Source organism: Apium graveolens, chromosome 8 (assembly GCF_009905375.1).
Source record: "Apium graveolens cultivar Ventura chromosome 8, ASM990537v1, whole genome shotgun sequence".
NCBI classification, from domain to species: Eukaryota; Viridiplantae; Streptophyta; class Magnoliopsida; order Apiales; family Apiaceae; genus Apium; species Apium graveolens.
The window spans coordinates 15,999,973-16,026,137 of record NC_133654.1 but is presented as its reverse complement, the minus strand read 5'-3'; the positions used below and the strand labels follow the sequence as shown (position 1 = coordinate 16,026,137).

The 26,165-nt window shown below is 35.4% G+C and overlaps 4 non-coding genes across 4 annotated transcripts; all 4 read left to right on the top strand.

Annotated features, from left to right (window-relative positions):
• Positions 1-288: 288 nt before the first annotated feature.
• LOC141681575 (U2 spliceosomal RNA) lies at positions 289-484 on the top strand. The gene has a single exon (XR_012559003.1). It is a non-coding gene; the product is annotated as a U2 spliceosomal RNA (small nuclear RNA).
• Positions 485-6,660: 6,176 nt separating this feature from the next.
• On the top strand, positions 6,661-6,820 carry LOC141682331 (U1 spliceosomal RNA). The gene has a single exon (XR_012559733.1). It is a non-coding gene; the product is annotated as a U1 spliceosomal RNA (small nuclear RNA).
• A 905-nt stretch (positions 6,821-7,725) lies between these two features.
• LOC141681723 (U2 spliceosomal RNA) lies at positions 7,726-7,921 on the top strand. Its single transcript, XR_012559149.1, has one exon. It is a non-coding gene; the product is annotated as a U2 spliceosomal RNA (small nuclear RNA).
• A 610-nt stretch (positions 7,922-8,531) lies between these two features.
• Positions 8,532-8,690, top strand: LOC141682294 (U1 spliceosomal RNA). The gene has a single exon (XR_012559695.1). It is a non-coding gene; the product is annotated as a U1 spliceosomal RNA (small nuclear RNA).
• The last annotated feature ends 17,475 nt before the right edge of the window (positions 8,691-26,165 follow it).

Sequence of the window (26,165 nt, the reverse complement as noted above, 5' to 3'; positions counted from 1 at the left end):
TAATGCACCAAGAATGATAGAAAAACACTTGACTTGCATATTATTAATGAAACAATTTGGAAAAACATTTCATGCACTTACTCCAACAGTTTATTATTTTTTATTTTTCGAGGGAAAAGTCAATTTTTATGTACTCGAACAATTCATATTCATATGTTATTCCATGCTTTACAGTATTGCTTATATTAGTAGTTTATATGTACCTGGAGTTACGTACCACCTCGAGATACTTTTCAATAGATGTGCCGAACTCATCCATATAAACAAGGTTAGATAGCTTGTTCATTCATACCTTTCTCGGCCTTTTGGCTAAGATCAAGTGTAGTATCTGTTTTTATCAGTTTAATATCTGATATGTGGACCAATGGTTCACATGATATTAAATTAATTTTTTTATCGGTGAAGATCCTAACAATAGCTTGCTATTGAGGTCTTCATGCGTCTCCTAAGTGTTGCACTACTGCTCGGGCGTGGTGCACCCCCACCAAATCAATGAATAAATAATTTTTTAAAGGGCACGAACTCTTTGCCAGAGAAAAAAATTGCTATTTCGATTGTTTCCAGATGAAAGTTTAAAACTACGATGATATATTTTAAATATAATTCAATTTATTGTAATAATTTAAGAATATTGTCTCAATTTCACCTTTTTAATATAATATTTCACGATAATAAGTAATATAGTTTCAATTTCGCCCTTTATGATGGAATGCATGACAATAAATAATAAAGTTCTTATTTTCCAGATTCAAGTACAAAGATTGTACCTCATTTCGATCCATGTTCAATGAACTGAGTTATTATGTCACCCAAAGCTATTTTCACTCATTGGCTGTAATAACCCCAAAATTTTGAACTTTTTGTAACCCTTATGAATAGTGTTTTTGCTGATATTTCTGAACAAGAAAACTTTTCATGCCACACTATATAGGGGTTCTTATATGGATATTCTGAGATTTTATTGGTACTCTATATGATATATAAGTGTATGTAAAGATCGTCAGAATCCAAATCCGAACACTTTGATTTTTCCAGGAAATCCACCAGATATCGAAAGAATTGAGTATAAGGTAACAGGATAAAAAGGATTTAAATTCAAGGATTTTAATAGAGGATCATAAAAAGGAATATAATGTATTGAGAAAGGTTAAGGGAACCTAAGTAATAAGATCCCGAGTATGATCCCTCAAACGAGAAACGAGAACGAAAGATAAGCGAACCGTATAACAGATCAGCGGTCATTAGGCAAACAATTAGGAGTTAATCAAGGAGGTCAGGGATGATGAGGTCATCAAACCAATAAGAAGAGGGCAAGTAAGGGATGATGACATAACAAGGTGACATAAGCATGACATAAGGGGGAAGGAGGTGTGGTTGATTTAAAACCACACAAAGTTCATGGTTAAAAAGGTAATTAACCAAAATCAAGCTAAAAACAACCAACCAACAATCATTTCACCCAAAACACAAAGATCATTTAATTTTCTTCATCTTGCTCTTGGCTTTTCTTCTTTTCCAAAGAAAGAAAAATCAAAATCCTAGTTCCAAGCTTTGTTAAATCACAAGGTAATTATCCAAGACTCCTTATGCATAGTTATGGATATCCTATAAGTTTGAGCTCCTAAACCATTCACAATCTCTTCCTAAAAATCATGGAAGAAGATGGTGAATAGTGTTTTTCAAGAACTAAATTTTTTGTTCTTGAAGTTTTGTTTAGATTAAGCTTGGATGAGGACTTTAAGGGTGATTCCAAGCCATTCTCTTGATTTTCCACTCTCCAAGGAAGGTATAACCCCTCCAAACCCTAACTTTATTTGAGTAATTAGGTTTAGTTTTGTTGTTATAATTCATGAGAGGTTTGCTAGTTGTAAATGTAGAGATTAGTTGATTTTGTGAAGTTTTTGGAGTGGTAGTTCTTGGATTGTTGATTAATGAACTTAAGTGTAGTTAAATTCAAGTTTAAGAATAAGTATAAATTGTTAATGTTGAGTTGTTGGGGCTGTTATGATGTAGTATGGATGGAGTTTTGATTGGGTTGTGATTGTGGATTGATTGTGGGTTAAATTGGAGTGTTTTAAATTTGGGAAATCGCGTAAACAAGCCGTCGTAATGTCCGATTTACTTTAGGCTGTTTTGTTCTTAACATTAGGACCCGAGAACTCACTGCTAGGTTTTGACCATTACCATGATTTGATATTTCATGTTACGAGCTTCGTTTTGATATGTGGTTCGTTTGATTCCGATGTACGGTTTAGGAGAAACGGCCGTTTTAAGTAACGATGTTTCGCGAACGAACCATTACCCCTCGCCTTACTTTGAAACATAGGTTAAAGACCTTAAAGACTAATTGGAGTATGAAACATTTATGTAAATTGTAATAGGCAGTTGGTAAGACACTCGCGAAAGAATCGCCTTAAAACTCGTAATGGTTAATTTATTAAAAATGGTGGAGCCAAGGGTACTCGAGCGACTTAAGTGAATCGTTAAGCGCAAAGCGAGCGTTAGAGTCTAAATTGGTTAAAGTATAGATTTATAAGTGACTTTGGCTTAATTCCAACTTATATGTTGTTTATAGGTTACCAGACTCGTCCCAAGCCATTTGTAACCCCCAATCGCTCAGGCAAGTTTTCCACCCGCTATACTGTTGTTGTGATGTATATATGTATATGCATTGTCTTGTGATAAATGCATATTTGTTATTAGCAAAATCTTGCGATATATTGTAGCATGTGATATGGTATATATGCATGCTTGGTTCGTAATCTTGATACATATATCTGTTGATTCAGTTGATAATACCCATGCTAGAGATAAGCGGTAATTTGTATATACCCTTAGTAAAGGGGACCCCAAGGTGAACATATTTCTAAACCGGGAGTCGATGTTTCCGAATATATTATATATATATATATATTTATATATATATGGATATAGTTTTCAAAACTATTGATCGAATAAGGTTTATTCGATAACTTTATTTTATTTAATGAATATTATTTGAATATTCATTCGAGGACTTATGACTCTGTTTATTCTATTTAATGATTATTATTTGAATATTCATTTGAGGATGTATGACTCCGTTTATTTTATTTAATGAATATTATTTATAATATTCATTCGAGGTATTAAGACTCCGCTTAGTATTTAATAATATCCTTTATTTTATTAAAGAATAATGTTTCGATAATCAAACTTATTTTCGATTATTCAAATAAAGATAGTACTTTCATATAAGTATATCTTTGGTTATTTAATATTCATTTCAAGTATGAGCTTTAACACTTCTACTTCGATTATTTTTATAAGGATTATCTTTATGAGAATATTATTTAAATAATAATATTCAGATATTTCTAATATATCGGGACTGATTTATTTTAATAAATCAGCAGTACTCCAAACATTCTTAAAAATGTTTTCGAGTTTTCAAAATGATTTCTAAAAGTTAGGGCGGATCCCAAAACTCATTCTTTTATATTTAAGATCCTCCTTTCGAAGGGGATTTAAATACTCGCTCAAAACCTGGGGGATCCGGCTCTGTGGTGTATTTTACATTCGCAACGTGGTTGCTGTTTTGAGAAAACAATTTGATTACTTGCCCAACGTTCGGGAAGTAAGTCCATCTAATTGAGTCGGCATAAGAGACAGGCCGGGGTACACGGTCTATCAAAGTGTAAGTGGCTGGGTGGCAGTCCATCAACACGTAAGAGGCCGGGTGGCGGTCCAGCACAAGGTCCTTATGTGGCCAGGGTGATGACCGGTGGGGGATTCATCCATCTACTAGTAGAAAAGGTTACTTATTGGTATCTTTGCCTGATCAGCAAGATATCGGGTTTATGCCAAAATTCTTTTCCTTTCCAAAATTCATTGGATGTTACAAACTCTGTTCATACTTCACATAACAGAGGTTCCATGAAATGTTTAAGAGATATATATGTGGATATATATATCGGGACTAAATAAAGTATCTCGTAACTTTATTTCATTCAATAATATTTCAAAGATTGAATCTATTCAAGTCTTAACTTGTGGTCTCATCTATGGAATGACCTTTTGAACCCTATAATACTTTGAACAGTGGTAGTTCAAATAGCTTTATAAATGATATAAGTATAGTGAAGTATTTGGTAACTTCATCCCTTATTTTTGCTTATATCCAGTAAGTAATTATCTTACACCTGATAAAGGTTTCCAGCAAGTTATCCATTTAGATACTTGCGTTATTGTTTACACTATATATTATCTTGCGAGCTGTAATGCTCACTCTTGCTTTATTTCTTCATCACACAACAACAGTTAGGAAAGATGGCCAGACTCCAGCAGACCCAGCGCAAGAGCGTGGGAAGCGCCCCGCGCCTTCCCGTTGAGATCATAGCTGCTATAGCTGCAGAGGTAGATCTATCTGTAGATCAGACCTTCTACTTTTGGGAATCAATTATGTATAATTATAACTTGTGGCAGATAATGGCAATTAATTGTAAACTTATCAAGTAATCATTTTGGGTTGTAATAACTTTTAAATTATGGATTCAAAGACTTGTACTTATTTAAATTTCATCTCTGAGACTATAACGGGTTGTGGTGTGTGTTAGTGTGGGGTCACAATATGAGGTTATTTATTGTTAATTAAGTGAAGTGATATTGTGGAAAGAAAGACCGTGACGACCCGGATCCCTGACCCCGGATCTGGGGGTGTTATAGAAATGATATCAGAGCCAAGCATTATAAACCTCAGAGATGATGCGACGGTATAATAATAAACTCACAAAGATAATAAGAACTCTTGCCAAGTTCATGGTCAGACTACTTAAAGTAGCGCTGACAGTTAAAACCCTTACGGGAACCCTTATAAGTATCATGATAGTAACTTAGCTCGTTTAATGTGTAGGCGCATGAGATAGAGGACCCTGAGATGTTCGAGCGTGAGCATGATGAGGCACTGCTAGATGTCGAGGATCAGGAGGAGCCTGAGATGGAGGAGGATGAGGAGGACCCCTCAGAGGAGTCAGAGACAGAGGTCATTGCTATTTCAGATGAGGAGGACCCGAATGAGGTCCCAGTAGCTGAGGAGCGTGTCGGAGCTATGGTAGTGTACACTGGTACCCCTTTACCTACACTCCCGATGGTCAGAGCTCCTACCCCTCCACCACTATCTTGGATCCCCTATAATGACAGCTCGGAGACCCATACTTCCGAGCCTAGGCAGACCGAGGAGGCACCCCCAGCAGCTTCGGATTCACCACCTCTCGACCCTGCCCATAGGTAGTCTTTGTTAGCCCACGACTATGTTCAGGATGTACTGAGGACTCAAGTGGCTGTTGCTGAGGCCCGGCTGGATGAGGCCAGGAGGGAGTTGGATGCGGAGAGGGCGGGTAGGCGTACCCGAGCTTATGAGACTAGGGTTGCTATACCCCGATCCTTGAGGAGGGAGCTGACGGGATAGAGCTCACGTCCCGAGCGAGACTCAGATCGCTTCAGGGGGACAAGCATGGTAAGATCTCCAGGTGGCAGGCCGACTATATCTTCCGTCATGCGATGGAAAGGGTATGGGAGCTGACCCGCTCCGGTGTGTGATTCAGGACTGACGATGGGATAGTCTAGTTATCTAGTTAGTCGAGGCCTTAGTAAGAGCCAATTTTCTGGGATAGTTGACTTGTATATAGCATCCCTTTTTCTGACTAGACAGATAGACTATTGTGTATCACTTTTAGGACAGATGGCTGTAACACTGTTGTACTTTTGACCAGATCAAACTATGTATTTCTCGTATTATGTATATATTTGCTTCCTTTCAGTTCAGTTCCTTAGTGACGAGATCACTGTTTTTATCATTATTATTACTGCACTTCTTATTAGAACTGTCATAAAATAATAGAATTGCGAGATACATTCTCCCCATTATAGAGTTGTGCAAGGCACAATGTTGTGTATGATTGTGACCTAACGTTGAATTTCCCAATAATTTTTTTTCATCACACAACAACAGTTAGGAAAGATGGCCAGACTCCAGCAGACCCAGCGCAAGAGCGTGGGAAGCGCCTCGCGCCTTCCCGTTGAGATCATAGCTGCTATAGCTGCAGAGGTAGATCTATCTATAGATCAGACCTTCTACTTTTGGGAATCAATTATGTATAATTATAACTTGTGGCAGATAATGGCAATTAATTGTAAACTTATCAAGTAATCATTTTGGGTTGTAATAACTTTTAAATTGTGGATTCAAAGACTTGTACTTATTTCAATTTCATCTCTGAGACTATAACGGGTTGTGGTGTGTGTTAGTGTGGGGTCACAGCATGAGGTTATTTATTGTTAATTAAGTGAAGTGATATTGTGGAAAGAAAGACCGTGACGACCCGGATCCCTGACCCCGGATCTGGGGGTGTTACATTGGCCGCAAACTACATAAAGATACCGGTGGTGTAAGAAATTACATTTGGAGATATAGATATTCCGTGTTTTTTATTTAAGACAAATAACTCCCAAATTTTAAACTACATGTCAATCGCACTACGAAATTATAGTCAAATACATCATCACAAGATTTACACTATCGTTGATAACAAAAGTCTGCTGTGAGAACTTTCCACATCGACCGATCTAAGGTAAAATATTCCAACGACGCTATGAATAGAGATATACGGCCTACATGAAAACTTACTTACCTGGATGGGGTCAATGGGCGATCATTAAGGTCCATGGCCTAGGGAAGTGACTTCCATTGCACTTTAGTTGTTTTTCTTGCCTAAGGTCTACCCAAGTGGTGGAGCCTACATCATAATTTGTGTTAGGGGGCTTGCGTTAGCGCGACCCCGCCAACTATATTACATAATTTGTTATATTACTGAATTTCATTAAACCTAGTAAACCAAGGGGATTTTAAACTTGGGGTGGCGAAATCTAAAATTCGGAATTAATCAATTAAAAACTTCATTTATTTAAAGTTATTACTATCTATTGAATATTTGCAAGTAAAAATTACTCTTATTAACACGCAAATGAATTTATAGTCTCTCACTAAATAAATTCATCATAATATAATATAAGAAATGATAGGTGAGGTAAATATTCACAATTACAAACATCAACATGCACATATATTGTACTGCGCCATTATCTTGTTCACGTTAAAGGTTTCGTTTTCTTTTAAGTTTGGTGACATATTGTGCTTAAAAATTAATTCTCCTCTTAAGTGGAGTTTTTTTAATTTTATTATTCGAAACAATGACAAATACCGTGTAAACTAAAGAGGCATATGGTTTCTCACAACACGGTTTTTCCGCATCATTCATATTTGAGGTGTCACTCGGTATTGCTTTCCCGATTAAGTTTCAATTTAAATTTGAAAATAAAACACAAGTCTCGCAACATACTAAATTTCTTCTTGGGTGTGGTTGCATAAAATTTGTAGCAAGCAACTGAATAGGAATTCGTAATGAACCAAGAGTGATAGAAAAGCAGTTGACTTGTATATTATTAATTAAATGATTTGGAAAAACATTTTATGCAGTTACTCCAACAGCTTAATATTTTTTTATTTTTCGAGGGAAAAGTCAATTTGTATGTACTCGAACAATTTATATTCATATCTTATTCCATGCTTTACAGCATTGCTTACATTAGTAGTTTATATGTGTCTGGAGTTCCGTACCAGCTCGAGATACTTTTCGGTAGACGTGCCGAACTCATCCATATAAACAAGGTCAGATAGCATGTTCATTCATACCTTTCTCGGCCTTTTGGCTAAGATGAAGTGTAGTATTTGTTCTTATCAGTTTAATATCTGATATGTGAGCCAATGGTTCACACAATATTAAATTAATTTTTTTATCTGGGAAGATCCTAGCAATAGCTTGCTATTGAGGTCTTCATGCGTCGCCTAAGTGTTGTACTACTGCTCGGGCCTGTCACACCCCCACCAAATCAATGAATAAATAATTTTTTAAAGGACACAAACTCTTTTTCGGAGAAAAAAATCGCTATTTCGATTGTTTACAGATGAAAGTTTAAGACTACGATAATATACTTCAAATATAATTCAACTTGTTATAATAATTTACGAATATTGCCTCAATTTCACCTTTTTAATATAATATTTCATGACAATAAGTAATATAGTTTCAATTTCACCCTTTATAATAGAATGCACGACAATAAATAATAAAGTTCTTATTTTCCAGATTCAAGTACAAAGATTGTACCTCATTTCGATCCATGTTCAATGAACCGAGTTATTATGTCACCCAAAGCTATTTTCACTCATTGGCCGCAAACTGCATTAAGGTACCGGTGGTGTAAGAAATTACGTTTGGAGATATAGATATTCCGTGTTTTTATTTAAGACAAATAACTCCCAAACTTTAAATTACATGTCAATCGCACTGCGAAATTATAGTCAAATACATCATCACAAGATTTACACTATCGTTGGTAACAAAAGTCTGCTCTGAGAACTTCCCACATCGACCGATCTAAGGTAAAATTTTCCAACAATGCTATGAATAGAGATATACGACCTACATGAAAACTTACTTACCTGGATGGGGTCAATGGGCGATCATTAAGGTCCATGGCCTAGGGAAGTGACTTCCATTGCACTTTGAATGAGTTCTTGCCTAAGGTCTACCCAAGTGGTGGAGCCTACATCATAATTTGTGTTAGGGGGCTTGCGTTCGCACGGCCCCGCCAACTATATTACATAATTTGTTATATTACTGTTGTTAGGTCACACACACACTATAGAGGGGGTGAATACAGTGTAAAGTACAATCAAATCGAACTTTAATATCTCAAGTAACAGAAAATAAACTTTATTGAAACAATAAACTATGTTACAGTATGGAACTGTTACCTCTCAGTGATGAACAAATATCACGAGAGCTGCTAGGGTTACAATGAATAATATTTTCGTATATGATAACACTTATAGTGTAAACCCTATGTCTTTGTTTATATACTACACAGTTACATGATAATCGCTAATTGATATGGAATATAATTCTGCTTTCTAAAATATATCAATCAGATATCTTTTCTTCCAAGTATTCTATTCTTCATAGAATTCCTTTTTCATGCATATCTCTTCTTATGTTTGTCTTGATCTTCTTTCCTTTAATCAGCTGTTGTCCTTATCTGAACGTCCTTCAGTACTTAAGTTCTGATATCCATCTTCTGATGATTATCTTCTGATAATATAAGTACTGATATCCTTAAGTCCTGACTTCCAGTAAGTACTGATTTATCCTGTTTAAGTAAGATCTGAAAACTAAACATAAATCATATTAGCCATGACATTATCAAATATATCTAACAATCTCCCCCAACTTGTAATTTATCATAATATACAAGTTTAACAGATATTTGATGATGTCAAAAACATTAAGTACAAATGCATGAGAATTAGACTAGATAACTACAACTTACAGTCCTTAAAGCTTTACCAATCTTTACCTTCTGATAACAACTTCAATCTGTACAAATATCAGAATTTAAGCAATTGTAGATCTTGACTTGGCTTCATCTTCTGATCTCTCTGATGTTAGGAGTTGTTCTGAGATAGTTCTTCAACAAACATCTCTCAGCATATCTAAGTTCATCAATCATCCTCCTTTTAGCATCTTTAAGCTCTGCAGTATCTTCACCAATTTGAAAGATTGCAGCAATGAGATCATTAATCTTAGCTTTTCTTATATGCTGATCCAGTCTGATCAAATAAGCTTTATCAGACTCAAGATTGAATTCCACAGCCCTGTAACCCGGAAAGGTATTTATAATCTTAGCAGTGTTGGGCTTCATTTCAACTATATTACCCTTGTGATCTCTGTACTTTGGAACATATGTGCTGCCAGACTTAACAGAATAAAGCCTTTTCTGTCTCTGAATCTGATCCTTCAAATAGTTTGCAGCACTTCATGTCAATCTGTCATTCACTTGAAGTAAGAATAGTACATGCTCCAATTCTTCAAAATACTTCAATGGAATGGCATTTTGCCTTATATGATAAACCCTACCATCTGTCATGAAGTACAACAAGAAGTGTTTTTTCAAGTAGGCATGGTAAACCATTTGTACAAATTCTAGTTGATTCAATCTCTCAGGAGTTGCTCCAATACCTGGTTCACTCAAGGAAGTTGGATTATTGGTAGTGTTCTGTATTCTTCTTTCATCAGCACTTCCCAATCCAGTTTTATCTCTTGCTTCCTTTCCAGTAACTACTCTTGCTTCAAAACCACTTGTAGCAGTCTTCAAAGGATGAGTCTGTTTTGCTTTAGTGAATCCTGGTAGGAGTTTCTTTGATTTATCTTCTGATATCAAGTTAACTTGAGCTATGTCAGAGGTTACTTGTTTCTTCGAAATATCAGAACTTACTGTCTCTTGACTCTGAACAACTTGAGCCATGTCAGAGGTTGTCTTAAGAACTTTTCTTGAAGTCAGAACAAGATCAGCATCTTCATCAGAAATTTCTTCATTCTCAGGAAGCACATAAACCTTGATAGGTTCACCAACTTTTTCTTTACCCTTGGATCTTGGATGTATTTGCGGTTGTGATTTAGCCAATGTTGCTTCTGAAAGAGTTATGTCCTAAGTCCAATCACGTATGAGGATTTAGGAATAACTTTTATGTAATCTGTTTTGATTTCATTGATATTAATAAAAGACTTGTTTTGTTTTTAATACGGGCTCTATCTATTTAAGTGTTTAAATAAGATATACCATAGTTTTGAGTAAAGCTTTTTATGGATTATGATGAGATCATAATAGTGAGACCTAAAAGATGATAACTCTAAACTTAAATAGTTCCCGGTCATAGGATTACTAACTGGTAATTAATAATCCGCAAAGATTGGTACATACTATGTTTGCTCCCTTCAGGAGGATGTCTGTTCTCATAGGCATTTGTGTGGTGACACTATAGTTAGTATGTAGGTGCTTATTATAGAATAAGTTCACTGAACATGACTCGCACAGCTGAACAACTGATGGAGTTCACTCACGTGTCAGCAGTTGTTCACATAGTGATAGTTGTACAAGTATCCTTAGACTTGAGGTCATCATAGTCATCTTGTGTACACTGAACTATGCTTTGGTTTAGTTCTTAGTCTCCAGGGACAATAATTAGGGCTCTACTGGGTATAGGAATTTATACACGAAGATAGTATATGATCAATAAAGGATCTACCCCTTCCAGTGAAGGAAGAGAATGTTCTAAGCTGATCCACTTATGCTAGTTCAGGAATCTCTGGCCAGAGTGAATGAAATTAGAAAGGAGTTTCTAATTTACATAGAACTGAGCATAATGAATGGGAAAGCAAATGATTAAATTAGATAGGCTTGACACAAGATCCATGCCTTGTATTTAATCAGGACATTGGAGGGTAGAAGGAGTTAATTGTACGGTAACTATTCACTGACAGGTTCTTGGTATTCTAAGCAGTGAATTCATATTATCCGAATAGTCGCGATATGTTGAGAAGCATCACTCACGATGTAGAATAAATATAATTAATCAGTTAATTATATTTAGTGAATTTTAATATTCATATAAATAATTAATAGAAGTTTATTATTATTTATTTCTACTACCGGCATAATATAGAACCTACAGGGTCACACCATAAAAGAATATTTTCTTTGATGAATATTGAGAGAGAGAATTATTTTCTTAATAGTTAAGAAAAGAAATAATGATTAAAATAGTTTTAATTATTATTAAAGCATTTTATGAAGATAAAATGTGGGGGTTAATATATATAAAGATATATTATAAAACCCTAGGAGAGTCCTATAAATAGAATGAGATGGATGGCTCATTTGATATGATACACAATTTTGGTTTTGTGAAAACCCTAGCCTCCATCTTCTTCTCTCTCTCTCTCTCCCAAAACTCCATTTTTTATAAAAGCTTAGTTTTATAAAAAGGTTCATCGAAGAGGATCGTTCTTGGTGGATACCGGTAGAGTGCTTCACACACTGAGGAGCAACTGCTAGCACTCCAATTTTATAAAGCTTCGATTCACGAGGTATGGTTTCGATTCCTCAGTTTTTCCCTTTTATATATTTTTCTATATGTGCGGTATATGGTTTTTACGGAATAATTGTTATTTCACGCTTTCGCTCATCCGTAAATTCCTTCATTGGCATCAGAGCCAGGTTCTGCATATAGAGATTCATATAAAAAATTTCAGATTTTTTAATGCATGTATGGATTTGTTATGATTTTTGCAAGTTTATTTGGATTTAATTATGAATTAATTCGAAATAATTTTTGCATGAGATTTTGACTACTGATCTGGGTTCTACAAGTGTTGTAGATCATCTAGGTATTTTTTTCATAATTTTGTGATGTGTAGATTATTTGTTATGAATTTTTTAAAATTGTTTTAATTAAAATTCATAAAACAATTATGCATATGAATAATTATGATTAAAATTTGCACAAGGACCCATGGCTGATCTGGTATTTTTCTGCTACTCCCTGATTTGAGAAATCATATTATTTTGATTTTTATGAATTTATTAATTAAATGTTAATTAATTTATTAATAATAAAATTAAAATAATAAATTAATAAAGAGTTATTAATGAGGGAGTAAAGGGAAAGGGGGGGTTACATCTCCTTTTTTTTGTAACAACAAGAAAGACAAACAGACACGGCAGGAAGGAACAAACGAAAAAAAAAATTGCAAAACCTGCTATCGGCTGCTATAGGCGCGTGCAGCGCACACGGGGTGGGGGGTGTGTTACGCATTCCGTGAATGCGTTACACACTGTTGCGCATTTACGGAATGCGTTACACGTGTAAATGGCTCAACAGTGTTGTAACGCATTACGTACATGCGTTACAGCCCATCTGTCTTTTTAAAATTTAATTTTTTGGGAGTTTCGTAACTCCGTTTTGGGCGTGCAATATATCGTTGGATTCGTTTTTCCAAGAAGGATCTAATTGAGTGGTCAAATATTTTTTATATAAAAGTTTTGAACTGTTTATATTCCCGAAAGTGTTTTAAAGCATGTTTTAATTATTTTAATTGCTTTTAAATGCTATAATAAATCAATACATCATTATATCAATGTGTGACATGATATTACATGCATGCTTACTTGTTTATTTATTTTTATATATGAGATATATGCCTGTGTTTACCATGCGATGATAGATTTAGGTGAACTTAAATCAATATAAGGCGTGCTCTAGAAAATCTAGAATAGGAATCGTTTCTTGCCTTGACAATAATATTATGAATACAACCATGAGATTCTTGTGTTTATGAAATACGTAATTAAATATAAATTTTCAATTTTGAGAGAAAGGATGATTCTGTCAACAACAGATTTTTATCTGTAAGAAAGGGTTATTAAGTGACGCCTCTTGACAATGCTCCACCCGATCTGGGAATCATCTGATTATCGATTATTGATTTGAAATATTTAATTTAAAAGGAAGAATCTGTAATATCCGGGATATATCGTGTAATTATTTTTGCTATTATATAACTATTATGTGTGTTCAGTATCAATTCTGTGAGCTAATTGTTAAGTGTTATCTGTACTTGAATATTCAAAAATAATATTAATTGAGTATTTTAATTTTTATATGTCCAAAATAAAATATAGATAATTTTCATATCTTCCTAATTATTTTTATGTTGGTTTATGGATTTCTAAGAATCATATGAAATTTCTAAAATCTTTTTCCGGGTAATTAAAATCTGTTTTATAAAAACGGGAACCAACCGACGTTAACCGTTGTTATGTTTTTGGAACCCGAAACTCTTTCGAGAACTCCTTCCTAACCTAATTATAATATTCCGAGCATATTCCATGTTTCAACTTTTTCGATCCGGCTTACGGTTTCTCCTGCGCGGGTCCCGGCACAACATTTTCGATACAATATTCGTTTCGGTAAATCAATAAAACCCGTATTTTCGATAAACGGGAGCTTTTTATTAAACTATCCCAATTATCACTTCGTAATACGTGTAACCAGGCGCTGAGACCAAGACCGCAGTACAAATTGTACTGATTTGGATAATTATCCTGAAAACCGATACCGTTTGGATCAGTTTTTACAAATAAACGTACCGTTTTATATCCGGAATGATCCAACGGGATACAAATTTTCCATAATTATAAATAGCCTTTTACCGTATTTTATTTCGTATCAAAATCATTTGCAGATAGTTAATTATATAATTTTCAGAGAAAATCCCTAATTTCTTAAAACTGTTCTAAGAATCAAACAGCAAAACGAAGGCGTTACCGATCTCTGTTTTCAAAGCTTGAGTAACCAAAACGAAGGATTTGAAGTATTCTATCAGATTCTGAGCTTTGTTTCACTGCAGAAATCAAGGTTATTTTTCTAAAAATTTATTTATTTTCGAATTTATTTTATTAAAAATATGAATTTTTGTTCGGATGATTGTTTGTATGATTTGATGATTGCATGTTGTAGAGCTTGTTTTCCTGATGATTTTTATATGTCATACGTCTGATTTGGAGTTCAATAACATGTTCAAATTTGAGTTTGATTTTCGAATTTCAAAATTAGGGTTTATAACCCGTATGAATGTTCTTAATTGAAATTTGGGGGTTTCTTTATCTGTGATAGATTGATGTTGTGTTATAGTGGGTTGTGTTCTCTGTGAAATTTGCAATCTAGTCATATAAGTTTCATGAACCAACGAGGTCTGTAGAGAAGAGAGTTGTGTTTTGAAGTTTTCCGATGTTCGCCGGAAACTGGAAAACTTCACGGCCAAATTCCGGCCAACTCAGGGATTGTTAGGATGAATTGATTGCATGGTTGTGTTCCTGATGTTGTGTAGATGTGATCTGGAGGTGTTGGTGGGGTGAGGACGCCGGGAACGTGTTCTCCGGCAAACCCGACTGTTTTCCGGCGAAGAGCTGGAAAATTACAGTTTAGAACCCCAACTTTTGAAAACGATGCAGTTTGGTCCCTTTAGTTTCCAGACTTTGCAAAAATTGGATTTCTGTTTTAAAAATGTTTAAAAATCATATTTCCTATTTATTTTATTATAAAAATTCGTTTTTAATTTCTGAAAATTCTAAAAGTTATTAATTTAATTCTGAAAATTATTTTTAATTCACAAATAAATCTAAATTAGTTAGTTAATTAATTTCAGTTAATTTGTAATTGATTAATTGGTCAATTAATTCGAAAATTAATTGATTAATTGATTTAATTAATTATTAATTGATTTTAATTAATTATTTAATTAGATTTAATTATTTACAAATGATTTAAAAATTCTGAAAAATAGTTTCGAGCGTTAAAATATTATTCTAAATTATTTCCAAGGCTCGATAATTATTTTAAAATTATTTCGGAGCCAGAATTGGCCAACCGAACCCTGTTTATTAACCCGAAATTGATCCAACGACCCGTTTTAATTCCGAAAAATGTTTTAAAAAATCATTTTAAATACCAGAAAGCCTATTTATGACCCGAGACTTCTTTATAAATAATATATCATTGATTACGTGATGTATTATGTGCTACATGTGACTTGTTAATTGACTATCGGTCCATATATTCGGTGTTTACTTGATTATTGCATAACTTTCAATCCGTTAATCGAATTTGGGTAAAATGAAGGGTAGATAGAAGTATGTGTTGAATAGAATTCCATGAGTAAATTATTGATAGATGCTTATGATATGTGAGCAGAAGAGGCAAGACGTAGGAAAGGGAAACATATAGTTGAGGAGTAAGACGCTTGTGATTGGAAGCGAGTGCAGTATAGTAAGCTAATATCAGGCAAATGTTCTGAACTTTCTCGAGATATTGTAGTATTTGATAGTCAGATTGATATTGCAAGTGCTTTGAAGCACTGAAACTTAAACTCTGATTCCAGTTATTGTTCTTGAGCCATAAACCTTATTCTTTCTAGACCATTGATTGTTGTATACCTAAACACAAATCTCAAGTATACGATATTACTCCACAAATACATGTAAACAAAATCCCAAACACTGAACTGAATTACTTGTACATTCAATCATTGTATCCTATACTTTGAAAGCCCAAATCTTTGAAACCCTGAAATGTTGATTCCTTTGTTATCCAATTCTTTCATTACCCAACATCCAAGCTTTTAAATTGCCTTATTGATCCTTACAAGGATTGAAACCCTTTCATTGTTAAACATTTATTATTGTTAATGATTTCGGTTATTGTTTATTATTGCATATTCTGTTATTATGTTAGAATTGGATTGTTTTTATAAAATTGTGGACCAGATTCGTGGTCAGACCATATAATGGTCAAGTTAGGCCAATGTGTGCCTTGGATTCAGTAGTTAGAGCAATGTTGTGTGCCTTGCTCGGGGTTAGTGCGTGACTGATCAGCAGCCTAACCTTGGTTTTTAAATTAAAAGTATAATATCCAATTCTAAATCATAATCCATTGTTCACTTGATATCATAAACATATTCACCTGATGATCATTATTCTCAGTTTTGTCATTGTGACTTGCTGAGCAAGTTAGCTCATTTGTGCGATGTTGTTTATATTCTTTCCAGTTAAAAATGAACCAGTTGGTAAAGAGGATCCCCAGTCCAGCGTGAGAGCTAGGGGTTCAGGTTGAGAAAGCTGAGCTAGTAGGCTTCTTTTGGAATAATTTAAGTTTGTAAAAGTTTGTAATAATGTTTAATACTCAGTTTAAATTTGAAATAGTTGGGATTTGAACGGTTTGTAATATATTAGTGTGTTTGGCTTGTGTGCATACTTTAACCTGTTGCGGTCCGTGGTGATTGGTAAGTAGGGTCATTGCATATATTATTATTATTATCTTTATTATTGTTATAAGCAGGTTATAATTAAGGTGTGTGTGTGGACCCCAAACTTCTGATCCGGGTTTGGAGAGCACCACAGAATCTCTTTATAATATGATTATAATTGTAACGTAATATAATCCCTCTAAAATTAATTAATATCAAGTAGTAATTGGCCAATGACACAACGGGCTTGTGTCGGTCATAGCCTTCCAATATGATAGAAAGTGGTTCTTAATTTTAAATTATTGTCGTTTCGTGCTACAGCCGAGGGCTTTGATTTCGAAATAAGAAATACTTGTCTATTACATAGAGATGTGTACATTGAATTAGAATCTAAAGGTCGTTACATGCCATAGCCGTGGGCCGTTGGAGACTGATTCAATTGTACGGAATGTTGGGTTAGACTTGACTTAGAATATTGAGTTTGTCATGCCACAGCCGTGACTCAAGTATTCAAGAGGCTAAAGTTTGATTAGGGAATAACATAAGATGTAATTGACAAGAGTTGTCTGCCTATTGAACATCACATGACGTTTCGTGCCACAGCTGAGGTTGTGTGATGGAATGTAGGATCCCTATTCCCACTAACATTATGAATGCTTAATTTTTCACGTAGGGGGTTGTATAAATTAGATAAACTAGTGGCAGCCACTTATGAATAAAGACCCCATTCATATAGTGTTTTGAAATGAAATTGAATATTTTCTAAGTGTTGTTATGTGTTTATCATTCACAGATTTACTATATTCGTTATGTCTTCTGCACTATCACTCCGGAGTATACTAGATGCTCACAAGTTGACTGGTCCTAATTTTGCTGACTGGCTTTGAAACATGAGAATTGTTCTCAGGGTGGAGAAGCTGGAATATGTGTTTGACTCACCTAAGCCTACTGAACCTACTAACGATGCACATAATGATGAACATGTTGTGTATCGTAAGTGGATAGATGATGCAAATGTTGGTCAATGTATCATGTTAGCTTCCATGAACATTGAGCTACAGAAGCAGCATGAGCATATGGATGCTCACACTATCCTTATGCATCTACAAGAGTTGTATGATGTGGCAGGGAGGACAGCTCGATATGAGATATCGAAGGAGCTGTTCGGTTGTAGGATGTCTGAGGGATCATCCGTGAATGACCATGTACTTAAGATGATCAATTTGATTGAACGTCTTGGACAACTTGGTTTTGCCATGGATGGGTAGCTGAGCCAAGACTTGGTCTTGCAATCACTTCCGGGTTCGTTTTCGCAGTTTGTTGTGAACTTTCACATGAATAAGTTGGATGTCAGCCTGGCTGAACTCCACAACATGTTGAAGACTGCGGAATCGAATTTTCCCCCTAAGAAGAGTTCTGTTCTTCTAATTGGTGAAGGTTCCAATCCTAAGAAAAGGAAAAGGAACCCTTCCAAGAAGAAGAAAGTAGGTGAAGAAAATCCGGTTCCACCAAAAGCTGAAGACCCTAAGAGCAAAGTTGTTTGCTTTCACTGTAACAAGGTGGGGCACTGAAAGAGGAACTGCAAGGTTTACCTTGCAGAATTGAAGGAGAAGAAGGGTAGTGAGACTACCGCTTCTGATTCAGGTATGTTCATGATAGAAGTGAATATGTCATTAAATCAAATTTCTACTTGGGTATTAGATACCGCCTGTGGTTCTCATATCTGCAATTTGTTGCAGGGACTAAGGAGAAGTAGGACTCTTGAGGAAGAGGAGGTGATTCTACTGATGGGAAATGGAGCAAGAGTTGCTGCTAAAGATGTAGAATCATTTCATTTACATATGCCTACGGGCAAGACTATTATTTTAAATAATTGTTATTTTGTTCCCTTGATTGTGAGGAATATTATTTCTATTCACATATTAGACTTGGCTGGATTTTCATTTATTATTAAGAATAATGAATGTTCTATTCTTAGAGATAATATTCTTTATGGACGTGGTACTTTAAATAATGGTCTGTATAAATGTGACATAATTTACTTCAGATTGAATAAACTAATAAAAGAAAAGGGATGATGAAGATCTCACTTCATTATGGCACTGCAGTCTCCATTTAGTGGACATGGAGAGAGGGCTGAAGATTTGCTAGGATTGGTACACACAGATGTATGTGGACCAATGTCTACGCAAGCTATGGGTGGATTTTCATACTTCATTACTTTCATAGATGATAGATCTAGATTCAGATATGTGTTTGATGAAACACAAGTCTGATGCCTTTGAAAAGTTCAAAGAGTATAAGTATGAAGTGGAGAAACAAACCAAAAATGGTATTATAACTCTTCGATCAGATCGAGGTGGTGAATACTTGAATGGAGAGTTTCTGGATTATGTCAAAGAAAAGGGTATAGTCTCTCAGTGGATTCCTCCAGATTGGTATCTGAAAGGAGAAATCGAACTTTGTTAGACATGGTTCGGTCCATGATGAGCTATGCCAATCTTCCAGTATTCCTATGGGGTTACGCATTGGAAACCTCAGCATATTTACTGAATAAGGTGCCTTCCAAATCTGTTCCTCAAACTCTATATGAGATATGGAAATAAAGGAAACCGAGTCTTAAACACGTTAAGATTTGGGGATGTCCAGCTTATGTCAAGAAGGTTGACCCAGATAAGCTGGAATCTCGATCCGTAAAATGTAGTTTTGTGGGATATCCTAAAGAGACTTTAGGGTATTACTTTTACACCGATCATCGGGTGTTTGTCTCCAGACATGCTACCTTCTTGGAAAAGGAGTTTATCCCTGAAGGAAACAGTGGGAGCAAAATTGAACTTGATGAAGTTCAAGAAGAACAAACTACTACGGATCAAGTGGAAACACCTGTTCAGACTGAACAACCTTCTGTGGAACAGCACATTTGTAGGTCAGAGAGAGTGTCTCGCCAACCTGAGAGGTATTATGGCCTTGTCATTGAGAATGACAATGAGTTGTCAATCATTGATGATGATAACCCTATGACCTATAATGAGGCTATGAGTAGTGTTGACTCAGAGAAATGGCAAAGTGCCATGAAATCTGAAATGGAATCTATGTATACGGTATACAAAAGAAAGATTAGAGCAGATGGCCAGGTGGAGACCTTTAAAGCCAGGCTTGTGGCAAAAGGATTCAAACAAAGGCAATGGATTGACTTTAATGAAACCTTTTACCTGTAGCCCTGTTAAAATTAGTTCAGATTTTGCTTGCGGTTGCTGCTTACTACGACTATGAGATCTGGCAGATTGCCAGATGGTTTTCTTTCCAAGGGAAATGAAAACCTAGTGTGTGTAACCTGCTGCGAACCATATGTGGTTTAAAGCAAGCTTCTCGTAGATGGAACATCCGTTTTGATGAGACAATCAAAGAGTTTGGTTTTATCAAAAAAACGTAGATGAACCATGTGTCTACAAAAGGGTTAGTGGGAGCGCGGTAACATTTCTTGTATTGTATTGAAAAAGAGTTGACACACACATAACAACATAGCAGACCCACTCACAAAGCCACTTTCTGAAAATCACTTTGATCGTCATAAAGACAAGATGGGTATTAGATACCAGAGTGTTTGGTTTTAGTACAAGTGGGAGATTGAAAGAGTTATGTCCCAAGTCCAATCACGTATGAGGATTTAGGAATAACTTTTATGTAATCTGTTTTGATTTCATTGATATTAATAAAAGACTTGTTTTGTTTTTATTACGGGCTCTATCTATTTAAGTGTTTAAATAAGATATACCATAGTTTTGAGTAAAGCTTTTTATGGATTATGATGAGATCATAATAGTGAGACCTAAAAGATGATAACTCTAAACTTAAATAGTTCCCGGTCATAGGATTACTAACTGGTAATTAATAATCCGCAAAGATTGGTACATACTATGCTTGCTCCCTTCAGGAGGATGTCTGTTCTCATAGGCATTTGTGTGGTGACACTATAGTTAGTATGTAGGTGCTTATTATAGAATAAGTTCACTGAACATGACTCGCACAGCTGAACAACTGATGGAGTTCACTCACATGTCAGCAGTTGTTCACATAGTGATAGTTGTACAAGTATCCTTAGACTTGAGGTCATCATAGTCATCTTGTGTACACTAAACTATACTTTGGTTTAGTTCTTAGTCTCCAGGGACAATAATTAGGGCTCTACTGGGTATAGGAATTTGTACACGAAGATAGTGTATGATCAATAAAGGATCTACCCCTTCCAGTGAAGGAAGAGAATGTTCTAAGCTGATCCACTTATGCTAGTTCAGGAATCTCTGGCCAGAGTGAATGAAATTAGAAAGGAGTTTCTAATTTACATAGAAATGAGCATAGTGAATGGGAAAGCAAATGATTAAATTAGATAGGCTTGACACAAGATCCATGCCTTGTATTTAATCAGGACATTGGAGGGTAGAAGGAGTTAATTGTACGGTAACTATTCACTGACAGGTTCTTGGTATTCTAAGCAGTGAATTCATATTATCCGGATAGTCGCGATATGTTGAGAAGCATCACTCACGATGTAGAATAAATATAATTAATCAGTTAATTATATTTAGTGAATTTTAATATTCATATAAATAATTAATAAAAGTTTATTATTATTTATTTCTACTACCGGCATAATATTGAACCTACAGGGAATATTTTATTTGATGAATATTGAGAGAGAGAATTATTTTCTAAATAGTTAAGAAAAGAAATAATGATTAAAATAGTTTTAATTATTATTAAAGCATTTTATGAAGATAAAATGTGAGGGTTAATATGTATAAAGATATATTATAAAACCCTAGGAGAGTCCTATAAATAGAATGAGATGGATGGCACATTTGATATGATAAACAATTTTGGTTTTGTGAAAACCCTAGCCTCCATCTTCTTCTCTCTCTCTCTCCCAAAACTCCATTTTTATAAAAGCTTAGTTTTATAAAAAGGTTCATCGAAGAGGATCGTTCTTGGTGGATACCGGTAGAGTGCTTCACACACTGAGGAGCAACTGCTAGCACTCCAATTTTATAAAGCTTCGATTCACGAGGTATGGTTTCGATTCCTCAGTTTTTCCCTTTTATATGTTTTTCTATATGTGCGGTATATGGTTTTTACGGAATAATTGTTATTTCACGCTTCCGCTCATCCGTAAATTCCTTCAGCTTCAGTATTTGTCCTTTCTTTTATCACAATGCCTTTGAGTTTTGGAAGTGTCTTTTAACTAGAAGCTTCAGATTTAGACTTAACTTTTTCTGATTTAAGTCTGGCTTCTTCTTCCACTAAACTCTCCAAGTCCATTCCTGGATTTTCCTGAAGAAATAACTGTCTTGACATTTCTTCATCAAGATCTAAAAGTTCATCAGAACTTATCCTTTTACCAGTAGCAGAACTAATCCTTTTTCCAGTATCAGAACTTGTCATGTAACTTGTGATTTCAGCTTTTCTTGATAGAAACCTCTACCTTGACTATGACCTCTACCCATTCTAGTGTTTCCTTGGTCATCCCTTTCATCATCCTTCCCCTTCAGTGTCTTATCAGTCTTGCATTTGGACTTAATTACTTTCTCCCCCTTTTTGGCATCAGCAGGAAAAAAGAAGAGAGACAAGCAATTCCACTAAGGCTTGGATTTCATCAAGTTGAGATTGCTGAGAAGCTTGATTTTTCAGAATATCATCAATCTGAGCTTGTTGTTTTTCTTGAGTCTTCTCAATATAAGCAACTCGGTCAAAGGTAGGTTGGAAGAATTTTTTCTTATCAATTTTCTGAATTTGTTCCTGTTTGATGAATTCTTCCTGAATCTTGTGTAGCTCTGCATGAGTAGTTGAATGGAGACCTTGTAGAAGTTTAGTACTCAATGCTGTGACTCTAAGCCGTGTTTTGAAATCATCAGTATTTAACATCTCATCATCTTTTGTCATCTAGATTCTTTGCAGATGGAACACAAGTAATTGAGTTCCATTCTTAGTCCACTCCTGACCAGCAGGAGTTTCACTCCAAGGCACTGGTGCTTCTCTGGTAACAAACTTCTTAACAAGTTCAGATTTAAGAACAGTTTATTGAGGAGCATGTCCTGAAGGACCTGCTTCATCAGTATCTGCTTGTAGAGCAGTATCACCAGTATCTCCAGCATTTGCAGCATTAGAACTTATAGAATCAACATCTTCTGACAAAACAACAGTATTTGAAGCAATTGAGGCTTCAACATCATCTTCTAAGTGCTGATCTGGATCCAAGTTCTGATCAACAACCATATCCTGATGTTCACCTATATTCTGATCATCAGCATCTAGATGCAGAGAAGGTGTATTAGATAACTCTGGAGTTTGAGCAGCATCAGTAACAGGTGTTATGGATGGATTAGTTGTTGTTGGAGCTTCTAAGTAAAGTACTTCAGGCACAACCAAGTTCTGGATATCAATATCAGCACTTGTGCCTGGGTCAACAGGAGATACAGACTTTTGAACAGGAGACACAGATGGTGTGTTGGCCTTTCCAGTAACAGCTTCCTGAATTGGAGTTGAGGGAGAAGTAGTAACTTTAGCAGATTCCTTTTCTTGTGAGATCAGAGACTCCTGATCTCCTTCCTTAGCTGCTGCTTCTTCATCATCTGAAACTGGCCTTTTTGCCCTCTGTTTCTTGTATCTCTTTGAAGATATGGATTTTTTGGGATTTTCATCAACAGTCATTCTTCTAAGCCTTTTGAGAAGCCTAGATCCCCCAATTGTAGAATCCTTCTGAGAAGGAACTTTCTCAGCTTCTTTATCAACAGGTTCCGATTTAGAAACCTGTTCCTCACTGTCAGAATCATCTCTCAAAACAATCCTCCTTCTCTTTTAAGGTGTTTGAGGAACAGTCTTTGTCCTCTTTGGCTTGGAAGATGAAGGCTTCACAGTAGGTGCTGAGGATGAGGGTTGAGTTGTCTGTGAAGTAGAGAGATATGATTTGAGATATGTTCTGAGGGATGGTTGAGTAGTATGAGTGGTATGTTATGTTGGTTGATGTGGTGTTTGAGATGTGGTGGTAGGTTGGATATCAGGATAAACAGATCTATAGGTGTCAGGATCAGCATCTACCAAGATCTATTTTACAGACTGAGGAATCTGTAAAGGTCTAACCACTGTTTTCTTAAGATCAGCATTTACCAAATCATTAAAGGATCGTTTTGCAATTTTGAAAGGTGCAGTTAAGTCAGTGGTAGGTTGGGGTTCATCAGCACAACAAAAATTATATATAAGCTGACAAAATCTAGCAAAGTAAACAACATTCCTATCTTCTGTCATCCTATCCCCAATAAAACCTATCACAGCAGTTGCAAAATCAAAATGAGTTTGGTTAATGATAGCATACCTGATGTGCTGACTCATTATAGGGATGGCATCAAAATTTGAACACTTATTCCCAAAAGCTTTAGTGATGCAGTCGAAGAAGAAGCTCCATTCCCTCCTAATATGAGCCCGTTTCAACTGCCCAAGCTTTGCCAAACTCTACTCATACCCCAAACTAGCCATTAATTCTTTAAGAGCTCATTCCTCCGGGGTTGAAAAAGTACATCCTTCTGGTAAATGTAGAGCCTTTCGAATTGTACCAGGAGTTACCACATGTGTAGAATCATCCACTTCAAAAAAAATAATGGGAGTATCATGTGTACCACCATTATCAAAGTGCCCAGTCCGCCAAAACGTCAGAACTTGTTGGCCGGAAAAGACTGAAGGCTGGGTCAATGCATACCCGATTTCACTGTGTGCAAGAAGATCTTGCACAAAATGCAACTCAGATGGAGCTTCAGCATTATCAAGAATTGCAGCATAGTTGTTTGGAACAAATTTAGCTCCATCAATGATCAAATCCTTAGGTGCCATGAAAATAATCGAGATTTAAGAGTGCCTGTTAGGTGTTTGATAAAATGTCTATTTGAAAAACCAACACCAGGAGATGAAAGAGAGTAAAATCGTATAGAGAGATAAAGTATAAAAGTGAATAAAAGATTAAAAAAAAATCCTTTCTCCGTCTTACTTATACTTTGTAAAAAAATGTTACCGTTGGACACCTGTCAAACATGCAGTAATAACGAATAGTTAATGGGCACGGGAAAACAGTAATCATTACTTACCCACTTGCAGTTTTTCAAGGAAAAACCGTTCCACTTACCCAGTTATTCCATTAATTAAGATAAATCAGTTTTAATTCAAAATTGAAACTGCTTCCTCTTATTCAATTATTTTTCACTACAACACCAATATTCTGAAAAAAAATTCGAGTGAGAATGACCAAAAGAAATCAGGTGAGCAAGTACTGATAAAGTAAAATCAGAACTTAATTTAAAACAAAATTTATATGGTCATTAGAATATGAATATTTATCAGGATTTAACAATGCATTACAAAATATCTCAGAGATAAGATCTTGAAAAAAAACACATTTCATTAATATATTAAGAGAATACATTCATGAAATTTAAATTACATCAGAACTTTTTACAAGATTGCCCTAAGCTGCTAAACCTAACATCAACAGCTAATGTCCTAAGCTAAGAAGCCTGACAAAGCTGATGATGAAGAAGAACAGGAAGAAGAAAATAAATTATTTCATCTTCCTACTCTCGATAAAGAGAATAGCAAGTCGTATTATTTGCTCCTGCTTTCGAAGGCGACGAAGGTGAAGTTCTCTTCGAACTGCCACCAGATCACGTTTAATAGCCTCTGGAAATTGAATCCAGAGATTGTGAGGGATGTTGGCGATAGGGTATGGAGTTGGAATCCCATTTAAAAAGACATATACAGTCTCATCGCCATAGTTGTAGAACCAGCCAAATGCAGCCATTTGTGGTGGTAAATGTGAAACAAGAGTGAGTTTGTGATAAAAGAGTTGATGTGTAGGCTGATGTGAAATGGTTGATTTTATAGGCAAAAGAATGCCAGGAGACGCAAAGAAATTTAATGCTGACAGGTAGAATTAATTCTACCTCGTCTCCCCAGACTTGGAAGAAGGAAACAGTCATTGGAAGTGTAAGTCAGGGTTAATGCGCACAACTAACAAGTAAAAAATTACTGTACGGGTATGTGAACCACTATCTACCCAAATATAGTCTGATTTAAACTGAAACTGTTTTTAGATTTTATGCACAAATAAGTCAAGTAAAGAATCAGAATTTAATATCAGAACTTAAACTTATATCAGAACTTAACAGTTACCAGAACATAATTTCTTAACTCGAAAAATGAATGCCTATCTTAGTAAGTCCTCACACAAATTCTGATTGAGATTCTTCAGAACTTAATCATCAGAACATGCAATCAGAACTTGTCCTCAGAATTTGTGCAATGTGACACAGAAACTGTTCATCTAAAATAACATAGATCGCCACAGTTAATTTCATCATTCATATGGAGTGTTGAGTGTGTGCATTA